The sequence below is a fragment of the Mytilus galloprovincialis genome, chromosome 11, assembly GCF_965363235.1.
Source record: "Mytilus galloprovincialis chromosome 11, xbMytGall1.hap1.1, whole genome shotgun sequence".
Classification (NCBI taxonomy): Eukaryota; Metazoa; Mollusca; class Bivalvia; order Mytilida; family Mytilidae; genus Mytilus; species Mytilus galloprovincialis.
The window spans coordinates 21,747,233-21,762,454 of record NC_134848.1 but is presented as its reverse complement, the minus strand read 5'-3'; positions in this window follow the sequence as shown (position 1 = coordinate 21,762,454).

The following is a 15,222-nucleotide window of genomic DNA, read 5'->3' as shown; positions in this document are numbered from 1 at the left end:
ACGAACACTTCAGAACCATAAGGCCAAATGGCACAAATCGTGTCGAAACAAATATTCAGACCTAAAAATATCTCGTAAGGAAAAACGAAAGCAAACGTCTGAAACTGAAGATACATCGAATGATTTTGCCAGTAAAGTCACAAGACAGAGTTGTGGTGATTCAGCAAGAGCAACACCTGAAGGGTGTTTTTTCTGTGGTGATATATCCGACGATCTGCATGATGCCTCGACATTCATGATCGACAAAAGAGTACGAGAATGTGCCCTTGAACTACAGGACACTGTTCTTCTAGCTAAATTAAGTATTAGGGATTTGATATCACAGGAGGCCAAGTACCATGCCAAATGTTTGATAAAACTTTACAACAAGGCAAAAAGACAGACTCCAAAGACTAAAAAAGAAAACCAAGAATCTGTAATTCATGGAATTGTGCTTGCCGAATTGATTGAATATATTGACGTTTCACGGTCTGAAAAAGATATTTTACCAATCTTCAAACTTGCCGATCTGGCTTAATTGTATAGTAAACGTATTGAGCAACTCGGAATTGTTATTGAAGGAAAGATCAATACGACACATCTGAAAAATCGGATACTAGCTGCCATACCGGATCTGCAGGCGCACAAGCAAGGCAGAGACGTTCTCTTAATTTTCAATGATGACGTAGGTGAAGCTCTGAAACAAGCAACTTCTTATAGTTGCGACGATGAAGGACTCATCATAGCCAAAGCAGCCAAAATAGTTCGAAGAGATATGTTTGATACTCGATATAGCTTTAAAGGGACATTCACCGAGAGCTGCCAACACGAATCAGTTCCTCAGACATTAGTATCTTTAGTGAGAATGATTCTAGGTGGGCCAAATATCGAGACACAGTCTAGTAATGTTGTTGAGTCACAGACAACACTTACCATATCTCAGTTGTTACAGTTTAATAGTGCGGTTCGTCGACGAAAGAGTACAGCTGCAACATATCACACCTCAGACAGAGAGCCTCCGCTACCCATATACTTGGGGATGGTCATTCATGCAGAAACGAGAAAACGAGACCTTGTAGATAAACTATACAATTTAGGACTCAGTATCTCGTATGACAGAGTAATGAATATATCAACAGCTATGGGGAATTCTATTTGCGAGATGTTCAAAGACGATGATGTAGTCTGTCCTGCTAAACTACGTTGCGATGTATTCACGACAGCAGCAGTTGATAACATTGATCATAATCCTAGTTCCACTTCGACTAAGGGTTCTTTGCATGGAACTGCCATTTCTCTTTTCCAACACCCGAGTCAGGACAATTATGGTACAGTTAGAGCAATGACATCTATAAGTGAAAATGTGAAACGAGACACTATAAAACCGTTACCAGAAAGATACTCAGTAGTTCCACCAGTTGTACTGCCTAAAGAGCCAACATCTATTCCATCTGTAGATAGCCTGCTGTTCAGTGAATGTGGTTTCTTCTCTGGTGCACAGCAATTAGAGTATAGGTACTTCATATACAAAGATCATAATCATAAGTATCATAATTTAATAGTAACTACGTGTATATCAGAACACGGCGAGAGCAATGCTTGTACATATATTTATATAATAATAACTATAAACAACAAGTATGTATATATATGTTATATTTCGATTACAGCTACTACTACGCTTCAACTTCTTGCACAGCATTTACTCATTCACTAACCTTCCATCATAATCATCTCTTATTGATTACAAACACTGTATGTAGTCAAAACCATAATAACCACTTGAAGGGAACAACCATTTGTTTTTTATGGACTAGATGCCAATTTAAATAATTTATACAGGACCAACCCTCTATTTTAATTAGTTAAAGTTTACAATTTTTTAGACTGAACATAATAGGATAAGATAATTGGTCATACAGCCCCCACAAAAATACAAATGGTTGCTCCCTTCGATTTGCTTATACTTACCGTTAATGCCTATGCTATATACATGCAGAACACATTCTAAATATTTATATTATCATACATGTTGCAGCCTACAAGACACATATTGAAATCTTCGAAGGATTAAAAATATGCATGTATCTAATATTTCTGATTTGCAGATGGCTTAATCATGTACGTCAGGAGATAGAAGATGATGACACAGATAACAAGAATGTGACATGGTCTGCATTTCATGCAAATCTTACTCAGACTCATGCAGTTGAATTACCACCTTTAGACATTAGTTCAGTTTTACCATTGTTTCAGGAGGAAGCCAAGTCCACTGCAATGATTCGCCACTCGATGACAATTATTAAAGAGTGTGTGTCTTTCTTGAACCCAGGACAAATACCAGTCATGGCATGTGATCAACCTCTTTATGCCCTTGCTAAAAACATTCAGTGGAATTGGCCTGCAAGATATGGGGAAAATCATATTGTAATAATGTTTGGTGGTCTACATATTGAAATTGCTGCTTTGAGAACAATTGGAGATTGGCTACAAAATAGTGGATGGGTGAATGCTTTGAGCCAGTCAAACGTTGCATCTGCTGGAACAGCAGAATCATTCCTCAAAGCATCCCATGTGACCCGAACTCGACATGCACATCAAGTGACTGCTTGTTCCTTACATATGCTAATGCATAAAGCCTACAGACAATATTTAGACACAGTTGATGATCAAGCGGAAAACACTATCAGCTTCGAAGAGTGGAAAGAACGGAGAGAAATTGAGAGCCCTTTGTTTCATTTCTGGTCACTTACATTGAAGCTGGAACTGATCATCCTTATATTTGTTCGATCTCTCCGTGAAGGGAATTTCACCCTGTACAAAGACTCTCTCACTATGTTGATACCTTGGTTTTTCGCGTTAGATCACCCTAATTACGCTCGATGGCTTCCCATTCATGTTCGGGATATGTTTGCATTGGACACAATAGCACCCAGTATTGCTACAGAATTTGAGAGCGGACATTTCGTTGTTCACAAAACACACAGCACATTCTCTGCCATAGCTATTGATCATGCTCATGAACAGAACAACAAGCTAGTAAAGGGTGAAGGTGGAGTTATTGGACTAACAGAGAATGCATCTCAACTTCTTCGATGGATGGTGTGTGGTCCAGAAATGGCACGTGCGGTCAATGAATTCGAGTTATCACAAGAACTGATTAAGCATGAACAAAGTAAAGGTCCAAATGTTAGACACCATGAACAGGTTGAAAGTAAGCAGAAGGCTTTTGTGAAACAAGTTCTAGCATTGACAGCTACAATAGAGGAAATGGGAAATCCGTTTTTGGAGGAATCAGAAGATCTTTTAGTATTGGACACACGTGACATAGTAGACCCAAAAGTTGCAAATACAGTTAGAAATATTGATCAAATAGGGCATGATAAGTACCATGAGTACGTGAGGGAACGTCTTGACAAGAGGACAACACCACTATCCGATCCAATTAAACAAAATAAATTACACCTCTTCAGTCGCCAGGAATTGAGAAGTGAATCAAAGGAAAAAAGACAAATTAGCTCCTTAAAGCAGAATTGCTCTTTATTTTCCCAGCTGTATGTGTCATGCCAGGTTCGTGATAGTGATCTTGATGAGTTTTTTCGTCATGAGAACCAAGCTTACCCACCTTCACTATCCCAGTTTGGTCAGTTGAGACTTGGTTCCAAGTCTGATTTGTTAGTGCCATTAGAGAAAATGTGCGTAATTGTTACTGAGATTCCTGATGTAGATGCCATTATTTTAGACGGAGCTGTTATTGTTAATATACTGAAGCCTAGGTTTTGCAAAACCTTTGAGGATTACTCTAAGCAAGTTTTCCTTCCTCATATTAATAATTATTTGAAGTCATGCAGTCGTATAGATGTTATATGGGATGAATACCGTCAGGACAGCTTGAAGGCATCAACTCGTGGTAAGCGTGGAAAAGGTATTAGAAGACGTGTGCAGGCAGATTCTACTATTCCTGGTAATTGGGAGTCATTTCTTAGAATTGACGACAACAAGACAGAGTTATTTGCCTATCTAGCGGAACAGCTATTGACGCTTACTCCAAGTGTTCAGACGACAGTAGTTTCAACAAAGGGAAGCGAAGTTGTTTGCAACAAACCAGATAAGAATAAAGGCAACCTATCACCGTGTAATCATGAAGAGGCGGACACTCGTATATTGTTACATGTTGCAGATGCGGTGAAAAGTGGAATGCAGAAAATTCTGATTAGAACCGTTGACACCGACGTCGTTGTAATTGCAGTGTCAGCAGTGCACAAGTTGAACATAACGTCTTTATGGATGGCATTTGGAGTTGGAAAAAACTTCAGGTACATCCCTGTTCATGAAATAGCTCTATTTATGGGGCCTTCTAAGTCCAATGCACTACTGTTCTTCCACGCATTTAGTAGTTGTGACCAAGTTTCATCATTTTCGAATCGTGGAAAGAAAACTGCATGGGACACATGGTTATCCTTTGATGCAGTGACTGAAGATTTCAAACTATTGAGTGATAAACCAAATGAAGACTGTGTAAATGAAACTGTTTTAAACATTGAGCGTTTTGTCGTTTTAATGTATGACAGGACCAGCGAGTGCTTGGGTGTAGATGCGGCAAGAAAAGATCTATTCACGAGAAAAGGACGATCTATAGAAAACATTCCTCCAAGCTCTGCCGCATTACACCAACACATAAAGAGAGCTGCTTACCAAGCAGGATTTTGTTGGGGACAAGCTCTTGTTAAACTCCAAGAAACACCATCACCTTCCATCTGGGGTTGGAAGCGAAACAAAGAAGGGCTATGGGAACCATTCTGGACATCGCTACAACAAGCGTCAGAGTCCTGTGCTGAACTTATAAAATGTGGATGTAAAAGTGAAAACGGTTGCAGAGGACGATGTAAATGTGTAAAGGCATCATTAAGTTGTACTGCTCTGTGCAAATGTGGCGGACAATGTGATAGGGATTGATAGACAGTGATTGCTATTATATCATTTGACAAAACTTTTACTACTCATTTATTTTGTGATTTTTATGATGTCATTGAGATCATATGAGCAGTTGAGTTCGTTATGACATTCATTATTGTATGATATGATACAAATTATGCTCATTATGCCAATGGAGGTTTATTAAAGTTTTTTTCAGATTAACAATACTAAACAAATGTTTATTTTCATCGACTTCGATTTTGAAGGTCAACCTATTTTGGCTTAAAAAAAATAAGATTTTTTTTTCAAATTGGACACAATTCTATAGGCGTATAACTAATTTTTATCAACAAAATTGAATGTTGTTCTACTCAAATACGTCTGATCACTTTATTTTCAAAGTTTCAAGACAATAACTTGAGTAATAAAATTTTTATGAATTTTTTAAGTATTTTTTTCAAATTCAACGTCCGCCATTTTAAAAATGGCCGCCACTTCCGCCAATGTCAATTTCTGGAGTGGGTCCATAGCTGAAAATGTTGTCCATCCCCTATACTACAACTATGCAAAATTTCATGCTTTTACCACATTCTGAGCAATTTTGCTTAAAATCTGCACAAATCGACTGGACTATAAGGGGTGTAAACATATACTAATGATTAGATATAAATAGATTAAGCCAACACGTGCACTTGGATTTTTATATGTCTGTTTAATTTTATTTTATAGATTAAAAATATATGTTTCTCATCGTTTTTACGTGTAGAAGAAATATTTTTAGTTGATCGAATCAGTCATCAAATGATTTACCTTTGTTTCACTTTCAATGTTGACATTCCTTTCCCTTAAATAAACAATACACGTACAAAGCATGCGTTGTCCATCTCTAGCTTAGGGGTTAAGTACCGGTCTTTGTAAGAATCATGCAGGTTCCTGTTGATGGGCGATTCATGACCCCTCTTCAAATGCCTTTATATTTTGTTTATGATGAAGGTATGGTATGAAAATAAGTTTTCTGTATTAATTTTTTCTTTTCAACTTTGGTTGCCATGGAAACCATCCTTACACAATTTTGCCTAAATACGTCCATAAGTAGCCTTTGAAAATTGAAATATAATGGATTTTAAAGAACCATAGAAATAAAGTTAATCAATACAAACAATATGTATATTTACAGTATTGACAAACACAACCCCAAACTATACAAAAACGTTAAAATTTTGAATTTACTAAATGGTTTGTTTCCATAGCAACCATTTAAAAATGTGTTAAAATTCGAAAATGAAAAATTTCAAAAACTTTAAAATTTTAAATCTGTTTATCTCCCAAGACCAACAATACCATGACATGTCATTGACAAATTTTGAAAGACCACATTCTATATATTCAGAAAATAAAAAGAAAGTCGTGTGTTTTTTTTTTCTTTAAAAAAATAATTTTAGTCAAAAATTGTCAATTTTCACCAAAATTCAGATTACCAAACAGATGAATACTGAAACATTTTGAACTTAAAAAGCTAAAACATTCCATTTATGCGTGCATTCCTGACACAAATTTGGTAATTATAAATGAGAAAATATGATTGATAGAGATATTTTTGTGGAGAAGGACATTTTTTCTTTCTGGGCATGGTGCCCCCCCTTTTTTTTCAAAATTCAAAAAATCATTAATAAATTTAAAAGATGGAATTCAATTGTGAACATTTTGAGCATTAATACATGAAATTTCTTCAAAGGGTGAGGGCAATAATAGAACCCCCTACACCATTTTTATATATTAGATTTTTTTTTAGAAATGGGGAATGTGTCAAAGAGAGAACAACCCAAACAGAAATTTAAAATCTTTAGATTCTATTTCATGGTCTTTAAAATTGACTCTAAAGAACCTGAATCGATCACCTGTAATTTTTGGTTAAATCTTGCATCAATGATTATTTGTCCCTTCAATATATATCAATGAGTGGCTTAACAATTCCATTTAAATGTTCTTTGTATCTGTCGTTTTTTCTTCAAAAGCAAAAAATGAATTTTACCCCTATGTTCCATTTTAGCCATAGTGGCTAAGTTTTTTGAAGTACAAGGAAATAAAAAACTAAATTTATACAAGATTATAACTCCCAAGTTGGGCTGAAATTGATTAAGCATATTCAATATCAAAAGAAGATTTTTTTTTAAAGGAAGCAAACTAGATGAACAAATTGTGAAAAATTTCTTTAAAGGGCTATAACTCCATACGGATTCAATTGACAATTCTGGTCATATAAACTTATTTGTAGATCCTACTTTGCTGAAAGTTGTGCTGTTTACAGTTTATCTTTGTCATTAATAATATTCAAGATAATAACCAAAACTGCAAAATTTCCGTACAATTAACAATTAAGTGGCAGCAACCCAACAATGGGTTGTTAGATTCATCTGAAAATTTGCTCTTAAAAGGCTTTAGTGTTTGAGATATGAGCTACACACTGCATTTTACCCCTATGTTCTTATTTTACCCATGGCGGCCATGTTTTTTTACAAAATAGAAAATAGAACACAAACTTAATTCTAGATATCCTAAGGATCATTCAGTTTATAAGTTTTACTGGAATTGGTTAAGTAGTTTCAGTGGAAATGTTTCAAATATTTTACACCGGACAGACGACAACGGAAGCAAAGTGATGGCAAAATTCACAGTTCCTTTGAAACGGTGACCTAAAAAAACTACGTCCGTTCTATCAGAAATAAACTGAAAATAAAAAATAAAAAATTTGTACCATCGAGAGCGTTAACAAGGCAACTTTCCATAAATTTTAATATTTTTAAGGGTCATAACTCTTTTAAAAAAGTCAATTGTCCATGATTATAGAACTCATCCGAGATATTGTTGATATTAATCTAGTGTATAAGTTTTATTAAAAATCTGGCAAGAATTGTACCTGTGGGAGCGTTAAAGGGGCTATTTTCCATTATTTTCAAGGGTTATAAATGTTTTTATTAAAGTCGATTGACCACCAATATCTAACTTGTTCGAGATATTGCTTATAATAACCTAAAGTATTAGTTTCTTAAAAATCTGACATAATTTGTACATGTGCGAGCGCTGCAAGGACAGCCAGATGGACACAAGGACGGATGGCAATCAAAATTTTAAGCAGACCATGTTTAAACGAAAAAAATTAAGTTCTAATTTCGATTTTTATTAATTGAAAATTTTTTGGTCGCATATTGGTATCACGTTGGCGTCGTCGTCGTCCGAAGACATTTGGTTTTCGCACTCTAACTTTTAAGTAAAAGTAAATTGAAATCTATGAAATTTAAACACATGGTTTATGACCATAAAAGAAAGGTTGACATTGATTCTTGGTGTTTTGGTCCCAACAGTTTAGGAATTAGGGGCAAAAAAGGGCCCAAATAAGCATTTTTCTTGGTTTTCGCACAATAACTTTAGTATAAGTAAAAAGAAATCTATAAAATTTTAACATAAGGTCTCTATGACCACAACAGGAAGGTTGGGATTGATTTTGGGAGTTTTAGTCCCAACAGTTTAGGAATTAGGGGCCAAAAACAGGTCCCAAATAAACATTTTTCTTGGTTTTTGCATAATAACTTAAGCATAAGTTATTAGAAATCTATGAAATTTTAACACAAGGTTTATAACCACAAAAGAAAGGTTTGGATTGATTTTGGGAGTTTGGTCCCAACGAATTAGGGGCCAAAAGGGTCCAAAATTAAACTTTGTTTGATTTCATCAAAAAATTAATTATTGGGGTTCTTTGATATGCCAAATCTAACCGTGTATTCAGATTCTTAATTTTTGGTCCTGTTTTCAAATTGGTCTACATTAAGATCAAAAGGGTCCAAAATTAAACTTAGCTTGATTTTAACAAAAAAAAGAATTCTTGGGGTTCTTTGATATGCTGAATCTAAACATGGTCATAGATTTTTGATTATGGGCCCAGTTTTCAAGTTGGTACACATCGGGGTCCAAAATTATTATGTTAAGTATTGTGCAATACCTCTGCGGTCGTATAAAGCTGCGCCCTGCGGAGCATCTGGTTTATTGATAAAAATACTATTTTTGATATAACAAAAATATAAAAATAAAATATTTTTTTTGTCTTAAATCAGTGGTTTTGATAAGATAATAACACTCTGTAAAGATTAGACAAATGGGACAGTTTTAATCTTGGTACAGTGTTTCCAATTTCATTATCTATGGAAAATACATTGCCTTGCATCGTTTCTTTTGTGGACTAGTATACTATTGCACAGAGTCAGATTATGTACACATAATGGCTGTTACTATTTACCTCCCATGTAAATCGACATGTATCGAAACCTTTATGCAAACACTTATTTGTCACTATGTCGATTTAACTGTGCTAAAATTGAAATTGAAGAAGAACTACAGAACCTTTCTTTTTATTCTAATATATAATAATCTAACTTACTAAAAGATTTGAAATAAATGCGGAATGTGTCCATTGGACACAGATGATGCTCCCGCTTCCATATCATAAAAGTCATAAACGGACATGACTGAAGACACTTACCAATTGTGTACTAACTTTTATGGTGATAAGAATTGTGTAAAAGTTTCGTAACATTTGGTTGAGGCAAACTAAAGAAAGAAATACAAAACAAAAAATTCAGCAACTTTTTTCCCTCTATAAAGAGGCATTGCATAGAACAGTGAAAGTTACACCACCAAAATTCAAAGTTGATCTGCATTTGGTGGTTTTAAGCATTGTGTATAATTTTAATAACATCTGGTAAAGACAAACTAAAGTTAGAGAACAGAAACGGAAATTCAGCAATATTTCTATTTTTAAAGGGGCATAACTCTTGGACGGTTTAAGTGACACCACCAAACTTAGTCTTGTTTTATGGTAATAAGCAATGTGATTAGGTTTCATAACATTTGGTTGAGGCAAACTAAAGATAGAGAACAGAAACCAACGTTGGGACATACTGACGGACGGACAAGGGTTAACCTTAATGCCCCCTCCGCCACTGCGGGGGCATAAAAATATGTAAATATAACAATTGATTAAATTAGGCAAAATTCAAGAATGGCCATTGCACATGGTTGTCATAAAGGTTTGAGAATCAAAACAGTATACAATAGTTCGGACCAGCAAATTTTCCTCAGGGCCACAAGGATAATATTTTTGAGAACCATAAAAAAACGCGATTATTCTGCGGTATACAAATAATAATTCAGTTAGGTTTTAAAAAAAATAATAGACAAGCTGTCCTTTTCCACCATATACAATAGAAACATTGACAAATTCTTGCACAATTAATGTAGATCGTTGGTATATATTTCCTCAGATAGAACATGTAGAATTTGTATGCCCCCACTGTAGCAAAGGGGGCATTAAGTTGTACCCTTGTCTGTAAGTACGTCCGTTCCAGAGTTATACCCTTATACAAATGGAAAAAAAAATGCTGACTTTTTTGTTTCCGTTCTCTAACTTAAGTTTGCCACAACCAAATGTTTTGAAACTTATACACAATGCTTATTTCCATAAAATTCAGAACAGTTAGAATGTTATTGGTGTAACAGGTACTGTCAATAAGTTATGCCCCTTTAAAAATGGAAAAAATGCTGAATTTTCCGTTTCCGTTCTCTTTTTTTCGTCTGTCTGACATAGTTCATCTTACCCTGACCTCATTTTCTTAGAACATTGATAATGTTAAGTTAATATGATACTTGTATTAAAATCTTTACATAACACTTACAGAGTTTCAAAAGTAATTCAATTATAAATAAAACCAACCAGACATTTCAGGGAGAGTGTTCTTGTTTAGCAGATCTTAGTCTAGGGTTAAAGTTTTTAAAGCATCAATCTGTTTCAAAAACCAACAATGAGTTGCATTAAATTGTTACTGTAACTTCTTTATAGCCATTTTGAAAGAGAAAGTATCCTGAGCTATTTTTTTTTTAAATGTTCATTAAGATTTGTTTTATAGATAATCATGTTATGCTCATTGTTGAAGGATATACGGTGATCTGTGGTTGTTTATTTCTATGTCTTTGCTCTCTTTGGTTGAGAGTTAATTGTCTCATTGACAATTACAACACATCCTCTTATCTTTATCAAGGATTTGTATAGTACTATACAAATCCTTGTCTTTATACATAGACTTACTAGTAATTAAGTTTTGGATTCAACTTTATTCTTTTTCACTGACAGCATCAGTCTTAGACACGACAACGGGTTATGCGTATTACCATTTTTTTTTAAACTTCTGAGAAATCTTACATATAAGATTGAAGGGAGGGGGTACATATGCTGCCCTCAACTTTAGAAGTTGTGTTATGCTTAAATTCTTAAAATACTTAGTTCACAAGGAAACACAATGAGATACCACATTTCTTTCAACAAATTTTATAATTTTGAAAAAAAAAAAAAAAAAATCGAAAAAAAAGGGGGGTGCACCATACCCAGAGTGATGATTTTTTCATTTTGTACAAGTATATCTTCATTTATCATATATTCTCCTTTAAAATTAACAAATGTGTGTCAGAATTGCACATATAAATGGAATGTTTTAGCTTTTTAAGTTCAAAATTTTTGATTATTCATCTGATTGTTAATCTGAATTTTGGTGAAAATTGACAATTTTTGACTAAATTTTTTTTTTTTAAAGAAAAAAAAACACACGACTTTCTTTTTATCTTCTGAATATATAGAATGTGGTCTTTCAAAATTTGTCAATGACATGTCATGGTATTGTTGGTCTTGGGAGATAAACAGATTTAAAATTTTAAAGTTTTTGAAATTTTTCATTTTCAAATTTTAACACATTTTTAAATGGTTGCTATGGAAACAAACTATTTAGTAAATTCACAATTTTAACGTTTTTATATAGTTTGGGGTTTTGTTTGTCAATACTGTAAATATACATATCCTTTGTATTGATTAACTTTATTTCTATGGGACTTTAAATTCCCTTATTTTATATTTTCAAAAAGGGTCTTTTTTCACATATTCAGGCAAAATGTTGATTTGATGGTTACCATGGCAACGGGCATAATACAGGGAAAATAAAGACAGAATTTTGACCATCTACCAAAGTTCTTATGATATAGGGCAAAAAAAAATTACTTCTGTGACATGCCATGAATCACCTTCTGCATTATTTTTACAAAGACCGGTACTTAAATTGAAGTTCACATGAATACGGATTTAATGAGGTCGACTTATTCACTTGCAAGTGAATAATTCATTATCAATATTATTTAGCTTATTATAATAATTTGACAACATTGAATCATTTTGGCTGCTAAAAGCGAATTATTATTTCAAATTAATTATTGATTGAACAAAAACAAATCATACTTTAGATTGTTATACAGCTCGTAGCTAAAGTGCCCCTTTAAAACTCTAATTTGGCTTTGGCATTAAAATTAGGAAGACCATGTATACTAAGTTTCAAGTTGATTGGACTTCAAATTCATTATCAATTACCTTAACCAAAAACTTTAACCTGGAGCTGGACAGACGGACAAACGAACGAACGAACGGACGAACAAACGAACGCACAGACCAGAAAACATAATGTACCTCAACTGTCGTAGGTGGTGGGTCTCATTGGGGTCTAAGCGTGACAAGTGAAAGTCATATTATTGTGCCGGCCCGTGAAACTTGACGTGAAATGAAATCTAGCGGGACACGGGAGATTACAAAAAAAAAGATAATTTCTTACGTACATAGTGTAAGCGGGATACGGAAATCTGACAAAACAGTAAGCAGGATCCGGGATCAGAACCCCAAATGAGACCCCCTAGGTTGGGCATCAAAATGATAGAACAAATGAATTGTATGAAAATCTTTACACTACGGATTCAGAGAGCGTTGGAGAATCGTTGGTGAAGCCCGCTTTCATGAGAAAATGTATAATTATGTTGCATGAAATTGTCATATATTTTTATAATATATATTTTCACTTTAAAGGAAATCCGCCACTGCTTAGAACTAACTGCTACCTCATTTTTTCTCCATCTCTCTGACGTACGTTCCATCTAGGTACTTTTTTTGTGGTTATCGCCCTTTGAAATATTTCGTTGCAAAAGTTGTGAACTCTTTCGACGAGTTGCTTAATTAATCAAGTAATTTGTAAGGCAATAATGTTATTTTTAACGGTATTATTTAAATCGATGTCAATATAGTCACCTAGGCTAAAATTATAGCAATAATACTAAGTAAAAATTATATGCGTGTTACCTGGGATGTGTAGTGTCTCTTTATAAAAATGTATGGAACGCCAGGCCGGTACAATGTACGATAAAAGTAAAAATATGTACAAATTGTCGAAAAAAAAACCAGATCAGCGATATCGGCATCACTAGTCTTATCTATGATTTAATATGTGTTTATTCTGTGTATTTGTTTAATTTTCTTCGATTAAAATGATATTTTTTCATGTTTTCAGATATTTAAGTATAATACATGCTCCTACATATATATGATCTGGCTATGGTTTAACATCTAAGAATTGAGATGGTTATACTCATATTTATATATGATTTATATATGAGAGATTAATACATGGCCTTTTGGTATAGGCCCGGGTATCATCCAGAGACCCCCATATCAGCCCGAGACGTAGTCGAGGTGCTGATATGGGTCGAGGCATGATACCCAGGCCGATATGGAAAAGGCCATGTATTAATCGCTTTATCATATACATGTACTTCCGACAATATTGTTTTATGTATGGCAAATTAACAAATAAAATAACTAAAACAGTCAAAAACTGTATATAAGAGTTGAATTATGAATCCAACAAATACACGATAATTGCCCAACAATAACATCACTACCTCCATAGATATAGGAAGATGTGGTGTGATTGCCAATGAGACAACTCTACATCCAAATAACAATTTATAAAAGTAAACCATTATAGGTCAATGTACGGCCTTCAACACGGAGCATTGGCTTACACCGAACAACACTGAAGCTATGATAAAGGGCCCCAAAGTTACTACTGTAAAACCATCTTTGGTCTTTGGGCCCATGCAACCTTGGGCAAGTGCCTATCATTTGTACCTAGTGGGCAAAAAGCTTTGCCGTAGGGAAAATTTTATGAAGGAAAGGAGGAGTATTGTAGGGTCACCGTACCCTGTCTTTGGACCTCAATTAAAAAAGTTACATAACTTTACCCACCTGGGTCTTTGAGCCCAGGCAACTTGGGCAAGTGCCTATCATCTGTACTTTGTGGGCAAAAAAGGTTTTGCCGTAGAGAAAATTTAATGAAGGAAAGAAGGGGGATGATAGGGTTACCCTACCCCAACTTTTGACCTCAATTAAAAATGTTCAGTAACTTTACCCACCTGGGTCTTTGGGCCCAGGAAACCTTGGGCAAGTACCTATCATTTGTACCTAGTGGACATCAAAGCTTTGCAGAAGGAACAATCTTATGAAGGAAAGGAAGGGGGTTGGTAGGGTCACCCTATCCCATCCGGGTCTTTGCCGTACGGAAATGTTGACGGATTATATAGTTATTTTACATAGGCTTGAATCTAAATACATTTTTGTTTAGATTAACCAAAATATTTTTGTCAACTCGTTTTCGTTTTATTTGACGTGTGCAATTCTTACACTGATCGCTTTTCTTATCGAAATGTAATAAATAAATTACTAGACTGACTATTTACTTTTGAATAATTACGTGAACTAGCTAGTTCTAAGGCGAAAAGTAAATATAATGGTTATCAGCTTTACTTTTCAATCGTATAATTTCTATAAGCTTGAAGATATAATTGTATCGCTACACTAGTTTAGAGCAACCTGTTGTTATCAATTGTTATTATTATGATGCAGACAATAACCAATCCCTTATCAGAGAGAAAGGAGAAAGGGTAACTTAGCGAAAAAAAATTTAGATTCCCGGCTTTAAAAAAATTGTATTTATTACACGAAATAAATAATTAAACTTTGTCTGTGTTAAAATGGAATTACATTTCATCTTCCTACTGGAAAGTATTTGTCATCATATTTTTTATTTGTCATCATACTAATAAGTACGTTTCGTGTTATTACAAGTCTTCGGTTTTTAGGCACGATCAGTTTGGCGCGTTTTCCTTATTGTTCGCTGGTTGATGCATCTTATTGTTCGCTGCATTTGCGAAATGAAATTACAAATGTTGCAAATGCTACAATTTGTTGCATTTGCTGTAATTTACTTTTGACCCTTTTGATACGTGAGAGAATAGCAAATGATACATTTAAAACAAAAATAGCATTTGCATTATAATTTTCGCATTTGGAGTTATAATTGTCGCATTTGCTTTTACAATTGTCGCATTTGCAGTTACAATTGTTGCATTTGC